This window comes from Solanum lycopersicum, chromosome 8 (genome assembly GCF_036512215.1).
Source record: "Solanum lycopersicum chromosome 8, SLM_r2.1".
Classification (NCBI taxonomy): Eukaryota; Viridiplantae; Streptophyta; class Magnoliopsida; order Solanales; family Solanaceae; genus Solanum; species Solanum lycopersicum.
The window spans coordinates 40737711-40749462 of record NC_090807.1 but is presented as its reverse complement, the minus strand read 5'-3'; the positions used below and the strand labels follow the sequence as shown (position 1 = coordinate 40749462).

The window sequence follows — 11752 nt, the reverse complement described above, 5'->3', positions numbered from 1 at the left end:
TTCATTATATAGCAGTTTAAAAACATGAGCAATATAAACAAAAGTTGGTTAAACATGGTTTTCAACTCTATGTATTTTAATATATAATTGACTCTGAAATGTATGTAAAAATAAAAAATAATCTTACGTAAATTCATAATATTAATAAAAGACATCATGTTTCCTCTCTAAGTCTACTCGTGCAATGCATGAATGAAGTCTCAAACCCTGTTTCATACTAAACAGAATCTCTTGAAGATCCATGAAACTACTGATGTGGGAGTTTCTCTAATCGAAAACCACCACTATGAGCCTAAGTGGTGATACAACATCTCACCCACTCTTAATAAATACTAACATTAGAAGTTGTTTTATATAGTTTGGAAGTCAACATGTTCAGGAACGACCAAGACATCAGAAAACTAGTATTTATTGTGTGCTAGTGTGTCCTTGTAAGTTGTATGTGTTTTTATGTGTTGTTTAGAGTCTAAAATAAGTTGGAATGACCCTAACGCCAATATTACAATCTTTAGGGTCAAAAATTTTAGGTTACGACTCTCCAAGGGACCCAACCTTGGGCCAACAACCCGCCCAAGACGGCACCGAATTGTGCATGGATGAAAGCAGTCCGCGTCGCGGACATGATTCACCAATGGCCATATTTTTGGTCCACGTCGTGGACTCTATTTTCCAAAAAATTCTTTTGAAATATCTTAAGGGAGCAACTCCGTGACGTGCACTTGTTCCCCAATGATAATTTTGAAAATTTATGTTATGTTTGAGTTTTCTAAAAAAAGTCCAATTAATGTAGGGGTACTTTGGGTATTTTGAGGTGTATTATATATGGATTTAGGGTCATTATACACCCATTACCCTAATCAAAAAACCCAACCCTCAATTAAATCAAAAAATTATAGCTCACTATTCTTTCTAAAATATTATCTCTAATTACATCCTCCATTGAAAGACCTTCATGTTCCAAGGAATAAGGCCAAATTATCAAATGTTGCAAGCCTAATTTCATGGGATTTCTTCAATTAAGGTATTTTGATTTCATCCGTGACTCTTCTTCCGTTTATGGAGCCAATTTGAAAGTTTTTTCAAAGATGTTCAAAAACATAATAATTCCTATTTTTTATTCTAAGCATGGGTTTTTGCATGAAAAGGTTTAAATAAATGTTTTGTGAAGTAATTCATGTTAATTGAATGTTTTAAGATTAAAAAAACTCCATGAATCCATGTATTGCTTGAATTCTTAATTTTGACTCTAAAGTGGTTGAATTGATCCTGACTTGATCTTGTTGAATTTATGTATAGGTTATATTGGGCTATTGAATTGTGTATAGATCATGATAGAATTATGTATAACCTTCCTTGTAATGATGATATTCGTAATTTATGTTGTTAGATCACTGATATGGATTGGATGTTGGCTTAGTATTGTGTACATGTTATTGGTAAGAGCCTTTATAAAGTGAATTGGTTGAAAACGCTAAGGATTAGTGATGATGATGATTGGGAGGTTGTGATTTGAAAGAATTCCTCTATTTAGTATAGAATTTATATTGAATGGTATTTTGGTATTGTCTACTTATGGTGGTTGTGTGTACTTATTATAATTGTCATGAACATGGCCTTGTCGGCATTATTATGTGAAGTAATGTGATCATGTAGAAGATTTTATGGCTTATATGAATATGTAAAGTGAATGATGATATGATATATGTGTGCTCTTGTATAATCTAAAGTTATTTAGTGAAGTAGTCTTGTAATGGCTATTTGATCTTGCATAAGAGTTAATGTTTTGATTCTTCTCTAATTAATTATACATGATGATGATGGACTAAGAAATGTCCTTATAGAATAATGTTGTATCTTGTGTGCTAGACTTAGTTTTCCCTAAATGGTTCTTCAATGTTAATGAATACATGATATGATGATGTTGTGTCTTGATTGGCAGACTAACGTTCTTCTATTTGACACATAAAAGTTATGTGAATGTGAACTCTTGAGTTAGTAGACTTAGACACCTTTGTCATGTATGTGTATGAATGAATGATGAATGAGGTCTAGGATCGGTAGACCTATGATGGTGCCCTTCTAAGGTTGACTAATGAAGGATCTTCAATAAGAAAAGAATGTAAAGATCATAGAACCTTAAATATAGAAAAGAAGGTTTATAGAAGCCTTAAAGTGAAAGACCGCAATGGTATCCTTCTTGAGTGGAATGATGGAATTAGTGATAGGTTGGATGGAACTACATAAAACCATCTCTAATTAAGTCATAACAGCTATCCTAATAGTCCTTGGTTGAAATCCCTAGTGGACCAATCCTTGGAAAGAAAAAGTGGAAAGAGTTGGTAAGGCATAGTAATAGTACCTTTTCGAATACACCTAGTGAATGATTACTCTATGAGAATAAAGGCAGAGAACCGAGTGAATATGCTTGTGATAGTAGCTCTATTAAGATGATACTAGAGTACAAAGAAACCCTTGATATTCCTTAAACATGTCCCAACACGTGATGTGTCCTAGTTCTACCTTTAGACAATAGAACACCCTCCGCAAAGTAGGGTAACTTCAGATTACATACCTAGCTAGTATATATGTTTGTTATTGCATAATCTACATCATGTGGGATGTACGCTCTAGTTATTGGATATGTCATACAACATATCGGTAATAGAATGGGACGCTACCTAGACATAGCACGAGTAGGCTTTGAAGATGTTGGAATGGGTTCAATAGGTCTTTTCCAAGACAATTATGTGAATTCCTCTAATTGTTTGATTATCTCTTAAATGGTTTAAGGAATATGCTTTACTTAGTTCATGCATGTTAAATAGAAAGGGTCTTAGCTAATGTAGCTTTGAGTATTCCTTAGGTAGGCTTGATGAGGGTGTATGGGTGGTCTTGATGTCTTACTTAGGTGTGTCTTAGAGGAACCTTAGGTGGGAAAACTAAATGATGAAAAGGGAATAATCTTACTTTAAGAAGTATGGAGAATAACTTAGGTGGGTGTGAAGGGATTGTATGGGCGGTCTCTTCATATCTTTTTTAGGTGTGTCATAGGATAACTCTTTGTAGGATGTTTAAATGCTTACGTGTATGATTATGGTTGTGTTTTAAGAGTTAATTGAAGGCGGTTCATATCTTGTTTTATGAGGATTATATCAAAACAACATGAAAAATATGTTATAAAGTAAATGCCTATTTTTTATGGTTTTCTTGCATGTTCACCATACTAGGTGCATTCAATGTGCTAATTCCATATGTTGTTCTTGTTCTACAAGTGTAGGTTTCAAGACATAAGTCTCTCATGGTATAATTACTTAGTGGTCTAGTATGCTGTTAAACAGGTTGACACTGGAAACTGAAGCAAATCTTCTAAATAACATTCTCTGAATAAGATTGGGTATGTCCTTATATGATTCAAGCAAATATTAGTTCTATTTACTCGTTTATATAATATGATACTTTATTTACAGAAGATGTGGTGCATTCGAGATTGTTTTGACTTAAAGAATAATAAAATCAAATTACATAACCATTTGGAATCTACAATGATGCTTGAAAATAAAGCTTACTTTTATATTAGCCTCTCTTATGATAAGACCACAGAAGATTCACACAACAACACTTAAGGTACGAATTATCGATTGAAGTAATAACATGTTTTTGACACTTATTTTAGCAATACTATCACTTCAAAAACAATATACTCCAGTGTCAGATCATGATTGTTGGAGAAACAAGTGATAGTAGAATACTTTGAATAAAATAATATTTCTCGATTCTCAACTAATTTGACTTTTTCAGGTATGTGTATTCCTATGTTATTCATATAAAAGTTAGTGATGTATCTCCTTTTTTAAATCCAAAAATACGGGAAATGCCTTACATTTGTTCAAAAAGTTTATGGGAATCTGGTGACCTAATTTCCTTTTAAGAAGATTCTCTACTTGAGAGGTTTCATTCAAGCTATCATAGTTAGCACTTGCTTTTTACTTGATATGGTGATACTAGAATAAGGATTCTCAAATAATCTCACAACCTACTTATGGGATATGAGTATTCAGAATCTTTTCATTGGGCAAGTTTTATCAAGTGTCTCTCTCCCATCTTAGTGTGTAATCTTAAGCTTAAAGTTATCTAATACTCATATTTTTATATTCTAATTGACGATTCTCCATAGTTTTTTAGATACTCTTTTGCTAATTTAGGAGAATGACAACAAATGTGTGTGTGTGTGTGTGTTTTTTTGTGTGCGTGTGTGTGGGGGGGGGATGCATGTCCGTGTGCATGTGGATATGCGTGTGCGTGTGTGTGTGTGTAGAAAGACAGAGTGCATGAAACTACATCAATTAAATAAGTGGAGAGGAAACAGAAGAGAGATTGATTTGCAAAATCAAAAAATAGAATACCTAGTGAGAGAGCAGGAACAGAGACAAGCAGCATACATAGATTATCCGATAATGTCGAGAGAGACGAGTTCGCGCCATGGACGATGAGGAAGAGAGGTTTGCCCTAATTCGTATGGGTGAATTTGTAGGACGAGGAAGAGAGATTTTTCCTAATCTGTGTGGATGAATTTGTTGGTAGAGGGATTTTACCAGGAAATAAACTTTAGGAAAAATATATATTAAGTAAAATTTATATAGCAGAATTAACTTTTAGTCTCTAGTAATTATATAGTTTTTTCTTGGAAAATGCCCAAATGCCGATAATACTCGAATGTAGGGAGCATTTACTGCAATTTATTTATTGCCTCTAAACAAATTTCCCTGAAAGTCTTTATTTTTTAGTAGTGTGAAAACCTTAGTGAATTTATAAAATTCACAAGTATCTTACATTTTTGCAGTGTTATTTGGATGTGTTTCAATAATTTTTTCTAGCAGGTTATTCCATTTAAGTATTAAGATCGTGCTTTTTGGTAGATAAAAATAGGATATACTGCAAACTGATGGTCTTAAATTACAAGGTTTTGATGAGACGAAGACAAGGAAAATAACAGATCAAGTAAACAATCTCTTCATTCATAGTGTTCTAACTCTGTTTTGACTTACTTTTTTTAATACCTTTCTATTGTCACTCAAGTGCACACTCTGCTGCATAGTGTATTTAAATAATCTACTTGATAGTGTTTTGTGGACCGTTCATACAAAGTGAGATAAAAAAAAAGTGCTCTATAATCATATGTGGGCTACTCATACTATGTGAGGTATATAAGAATGAACTTTTCAATTCCTTGATAAACCATAGAGAACTTATTTCAGTTTCTCTATCAAAAGATAACTATGATATCGAATGGTCATGAATATAGGAATTTATGATCTTACAAAAAAATGAATATACTAATTTATAATTAGTCATTACTCCTGTATCAAGTTTTAAAAATTTAGAGTCTACGTAAATGCTTACCTCCCTGTGCACAACACACGAAGAAATGGAAACCTCAACGTTTGACTTATTAGGGAGTTCGATAACAATTATCCCCTCTTGAAGAAATCCCTCCCTTCTAAGATATATTCATCCAATTAAGTAAGTTACAATATACAATCAGTCACCTATATATCCGCAGGTTTCGTGATGTATTCGAAATCTTATCATTTTAAGGTACTTTTGTAGAATTTTTGTAAAGTTGCAATATACATTTCTATTGCAGTAGATGAATCCGAATAGTTTTATGAACTCTTGCAAAAATAAAAGATGTGTCATATGGGAGGTTGAATGTTGAATTTACAACATATGTTGTTGAACAAAATAATCATCCTTTTATTCTTTAAATGAATGCTAATACTAAAAAAATTGTATGAAGCACATAAATTACATGTAAATAAGGGATAATTGTATGAAGAACAACATCACATGCAAATAAGGGCTAATAGAAAATAATACATTACTTAAGATTATGTTGCTTTTATAAAAAAGGAAAATAACAGGAAATTAATTAATCTCCCCATAATTCACCCAATCACATTTAAATTACGGCTAAGAATTCCATCATAATTTTTAACTAATTCAAAATTTAAAAATAGTTCAAGAAAATCATTCAATACTGATTAAATCGTTGTTGGAGACAATATTTCCTTTTATGATACATAGCCCGACACAAAACCCTTTTAGATAAATAATTGTGGGTATATGTATAGATTAATTACTAAAATATAAATAACTTTTTTCAAATTTATGTATTAGATACATTATTATAAACATGTTTAATATTATGCTTGACATTTTTAATGTTGTGCAATATCAGCATATTTGATTTAGTTTGACTAAGTCTTGCAGTAGCTAGTTTTTAACAGTTAGTTGTCACTTTGTTATTTAAATTGGTACCTGATATTTTCCTAGTTGTAGTTAGTGCAGATTTACTTAAGAGCAAGTAGTTTAATGGGATTATGATTCCACAAATTCTTTGAGCCTATATTAGGCCAATGAACGTATAAAATAAAATAGCCTGCAACTTCTTCTCTGCAGAATAGTTTCACTGGTTTTTCTCTTATATTTCTTCGTTCCTGCTATTTTTTGTTTGATTATTGAGCTTCCTCGTGATGTAGGTTCAGGTTCCCAGCATCCAGATCACGCATAGATTAATTTATCAATATCCGGTTCAGCAGATTCAGTGGTGAGTCCTCATTCTCCGAGGAGAATAGTCATGAGTTTCATTTCAGTCTTTAGTCATTTAGTTTAAGTTTTTGCTTGATTTAGTTAGGGCTTGTCACAATATTTCTAGTCTAGTTTAGAGACTATTTTCTGAGATACTTAGATTAAGCTTAGTATTGAGTTAATATTTCGTTTGTAATAAACTCATTGTTTTTAAATATCTTAGTTATAGAATATGGGTATTCCCCATCTTTTCATTTTAAGTATGATTTAGCTTCTGCAACAGTTTATTATCTTTAGTATGCTCATGATCATGCCAACAGGGTCAGCTGTGGATCACTTGTGGACCTAGGTTCCATGTCCGCGTCTCAAGGGTTTCTCAGGGCATGCCAAAACATGGTATCAGAGAACTAGGTTCAAGAGTCCTAGTACTAGATAAGGAAGTTCAAATGCAGAGTTTCATGAATGCTAATTCAGCTTTTGGCTCAGAGTATGACAAACCTGAATGATTAGTAGGTTCTAGTTTCTACTAATATAATTGATCGATCAATGAAAGTCAAAATTTGTGATGTTGTAAGGATGAATCCATCTAAGTCTTTAGGGTCGAATGTTTGTAAGGACCCACAAAAGTTCATTCATGAAGTCAAGAAAATATTTTGTGTGACGTCAGTAAGTGGTAGTGATCGGTGAGATTGACATCCTACAAACTCAAGGATGTGACTCACATATGGTTCACTCAGTGGAAAGACAACAGAGATGACTTTGCCTTTTGTAACTCAATATAGCAGTCCAATTGAATGACATTCCAGAAACTTTCTCAGAATCCTTCTCAGTCTCTACTCCAGTCGGTGACCCAGTTATAGCTAGACGGGTATACAGAAATTGCCCTATCATAGTCTCTCCGAAAGTCACCTAAGCAGATCTAGTAGAGTTAGAATTAGTAGACTTTGATGTAATTCTAGGCATGGATTGGTTACACTCATGTTATGCCTCCGTCTATTGTAGAACTAGGATTGTTCATTTTCAGTTTTGAGATGAACAATTCTTAGAATTGAAGGGTAGTAGCCTAGCGCCCATGGGTCGATTTATTTCTTAATTTAAGGCCAGAAAGATAATATCTAAGGGTTATCTGTATCATCTAGTTCAGGTTAAGGATTCTAGCCTTGAAACCCCATCTTTTGAGTCAGTTCCAGTAGTTTGTGAATTTTCAGATGTATTTCCAAAAGATCTTTCTGGGTTTCTCCCAAAAGGGAAACTAACTTTGGAATTGATCTCCTTCCTGATACCTTGCTTATTGCTATTCCTCCTTACATAATGGCTCCAGCAGAGCTTAAGGAATTGAAAGAGCCGTTGAAAGACCTTTTAGATAAGGGTTTCATCAGAACTAGTATTTCATTATTACCAGTATTGTTCATAAAGAAGAAAGATGGTTCTCTCATAATGTGAATTGACTATAGATAGTTGAATAAGGTCACAATCAAGATTAAGTATCCCATCCCTAGGATTGATGACTTGTTTGATCAACTTCAGGGTGCTAGGCATTTCTCAAAGACCTCAGATCGGGTTATCATCAGCTCAGAGTCATTGATTGTGACATTCCAAAAACAGCCTTTAGAACTCGTTATGGTCATTATGAATTTGTAGTTATGTCCTTTGGACTAACCAATGCTCCTACAGCTTTCATGGATTTGATGAAGCGAGTGTTCAAATAGTACTTAGACTTGTTCGTTATCGTCTTCATTGATGATATCCTTATTTACTCTAGGAGTGAGGAAAAATATGCATGTCGTTTGAGAGTTGTTCTGCAGACTTTCAAAGATCGCCAGTTATTCGCTATGTTTAGTAAATGTGAGTTTTTGTTGCAATCTGTTGCTTTCCTTGGTCATATTGTATCTAGCGAAGGAATCTACATAGATTCACAAAATATAGAAGTAGTAAAACAATGGCCCAGACCTACCTCTGCTATAGATATCAGAAGTTTCTTAGTTCTAGCAGTTATTACAGAAGGTTCATGGAAGGATTTTCATTCATAGCCTCACCATTGACTAGGTTGACTCAGAAGATAGTAAAGTTCCAATGGTCAGATGATTGTGAGAAAAGCATCGCAGAATTTAAAACTAGACTGACTACAACTCCTGTCTTGACTTTACCAGAGGGTTCAGATGGTTATGTGATCTATTGCGATGCATCCAGAGTTGGCCTTGGTTGTGTGTTGATGCAAAGAGATAAGGTTACATCTTACGCCTCTTGAGAGCTTAAGGTGCATGAGAAGAACTATCCAACTCATGACCTCGAGCTTGCAGCAGTGGTGTTTGCACTAAAAATATGGAGACACTACTTGTGTGGTGTTCATGTAGATGTGTTCCCCGATCATAAGATCATTCAGTATGTGCTCAGCCAAAAAGAGTTGAACCTTCGCCAGAGGAGATGGATTGAGTTTTTTAAGTATTATGATAGGAGTGTGCATTATCATCCTGGACAGGAGAATGTAGTAGTCGATGCTCTTAGTAGATTATCTATGGGTAGTGTATCCCATGTTGAGGAAAAAAGAAAGTAGCTAGTAAAGGATGTTCACAGTCTTGCTCGCTTGAGAGTTCGCCTTAGGAGCATATCAGACAGCAGTGTAACAGTTCAGAATGGGGCAGAATCGTCTTCGGTAGTGGCGGTTAAGGAAAACCAAGAGTTTGAGCCGATCTTGCTTGAACTAAAGGGTGCAGCCAAATAATCAGAGAGTAGAGGTTTTCTACCAAGGAGGACATGGTGTACATCGATACCAAGGTAGATTGAGTGTTCCTGAAGTGGGAGAGTTGAGGCAGCATATTCTTGCAGAAGCTCATAACTCTAGTTATTCTATTCATCCAGGTTCCACTAAGTGTACCGTGATCTGCGGGAAGTCTATTGGTGGAATCACATTAAGAGGGATATAGCAGACTTTGTGAGTAAGTTCCCCAATTCCACAAGTCAAGGTAGAAAATTAGAAAATAGGAGGTATGACTCAAGAGATCGATATTCCTACTTGGAAGTGGGATTAGATCAATATGGATTTCATTACAGGGTTACCTCGTACTCGCAGACAACATGACTTAATTTGGGTGATAGTTGATAAGATGACTAAGTCTTACCTCTTTTTATCGGTCAAGACTACATATTCGGCAAAGAACTATGCCAAGCTTTACCTTACTGAAATTGTGAGTTTTCATGGGGTTTCTTTGTCTATCATCTCAAATAGAGGTCCTCAGCTTACCTCTCATTTCTGGAAGTCATCTCAAAAAATTCTTGGTACTCAAGTTAACCTTAGTACAACATTTCATCCACAGACGGACGGGCAGGCAAAGCGTACCATTCAGACCTTAGAGAATATGTTGAGAGATTATGTGGTCGATTTCAAAGGTAGTGGGATGATCACCTTCCTCTTATTGAGTTTGCCTACAATAATAGCTACCATTCCAGCATTCAGATGTACCCTTATGAGGCTTTATATCACCGTAGATGTAGATCTCCCGTTAGTTGATTTGAAATAGGTGAAGCAACTTTGATGGGGCCAGATTCAGTCCTTCATGCTATGGAGAAAGTGCAACTCATTAGATATAGACTTAAGACAACCCAAAGTCGTCATTAATCTTATGCAGATGTAAAGAGAAGGGAACTAGAGTTCCAAGTTGATGATTGGGTTTTTCATAAAGTCTCACCTATCAAAAGGGGTTATGAGATTTGGAATGAAAGGGAAGCTCAGTCCTCGATATGTAGGCCCTTACAAAATGTTGGAATGTATTTGCAAGGTGGCATATGAATTAGAGTTGCCAGCAAAATTAGCAGCAGTGCATCTGGTCTTCCACATCTCACTCTTGAAGAAGTGCGTGGGTGACCCAACCTCTATAGTGCCATCAAAGAGTGTTGAGGTGAAATATAGTCTTTCTTATGAGGATGTACCAATTGAGATTCTTGACCGTCAGGTTAGAAGGTTGAGAAACAAAGAAATCGCTTCAGTCAAGGTTTTGTGGAGGAGTCAGTCCCTAGAGGGAGCTACTTGGGAAGCAGAAGCAGCCATGAAAGACAAGTATCCTTACCTTTTTCCTTCTGATTCCACTCCAGCTTGAGGTAATAGTTCCTCTACAGTTTTACAGGCATTGATACGTAAATTGTGTTTTAGAATCATGTCCCCTCAGTTTGTACTATCATTTTTAGCATAATTGCATCTACTCAGAACTCAGATCTCAGTGTTTAGTAGTGGGGTTTGCATCTCTCTCCCTCTATTTCAGCTAGTTTAGTCTTCATTCGAGGACAAATGTTCCCAAGGGGGAGATAATGTAACACCACGTAGCAAATAAAGACCAAAAATTAATTTTCAGAAAAATCTACAGGTGCTACAAACGGTGGCATCGACAGACCGTACCCTCAACCAAGGTCCATCCTCCACAACCGTCGATGGGATTAGAAACTCCCAAAAATTATAGCCTAGAAAAATTTGTTAAGTCTTGGACGAAGGACGGACTTACGGTCCGTAGGTCAAATGAGGGTCAGTAGTCCATGACCGTCGATCAAGACTCCCTTCAACCACTCTCCTACAAGAGATATGGATGACCAGCATGGTTCGTAGGTGGACCTACCATCCTTCGATGGAAAATTTGCAGCCAGTTAAGGGGTAATGCAGTTGGCTCAACGCAAAATGATCATAACTCTTAGCATAAAATGATTACGTCTCCCATGACCTACCCACAGATAGATAATTGAATTATCTTTCCATACCCACCAACCTTTCGAAAAACAAACCTCCGAGTAAAACGTTATTCTCATTTTACTAAAGGCATGTCGAGCAGGCTCTCACGACAGACCCAACGATATGGAGTCGGGCGCAAGACGGACCGTCAGTCCTGGCCGTCGTGAGGACTGACACCAACCTTCCCAGGGGTCTTTTTGACCATTCCCACTCTGTTTAAACCCTAAGTTACGTCGTTTTTACCATCAATCATCACATTTTATTTAGTTTAAGCCTAGAAACATAATTAAAACATATCCAAGTCAAATCATTAAATCAAAACATAGAAAATTAGAAGCAAGAGAGGAGAAAAAAGCTCAAGAACGTCACAAGCTCCAGCAGTTCCAGCCCTAAATTTTAAGTATTTTTATGTGGATTTCATCACCGGGTATGTGGGAATTCATCACCAGG

At 35.5% G+C, this 11752-nt stretch overlaps 1 long non-coding RNA gene across 1 annotated transcript; it reads left to right on the top strand.

The window, feature by feature from the left end:
* The first annotated feature begins 3281 nt into the window (after window positions 1–3281).
* LOC138337627 (uncharacterized) lies at window positions 3282–6848 on the top strand. The gene is made up of 2 exons (XR_011210990.1): window positions 3282–3394; window positions 6540–6848. It is a non-coding gene; the product is annotated as an uncharacterized lncRNA (long non-coding RNA).
* Window positions 6849–11752: the final 4904 nt, after the last annotated feature.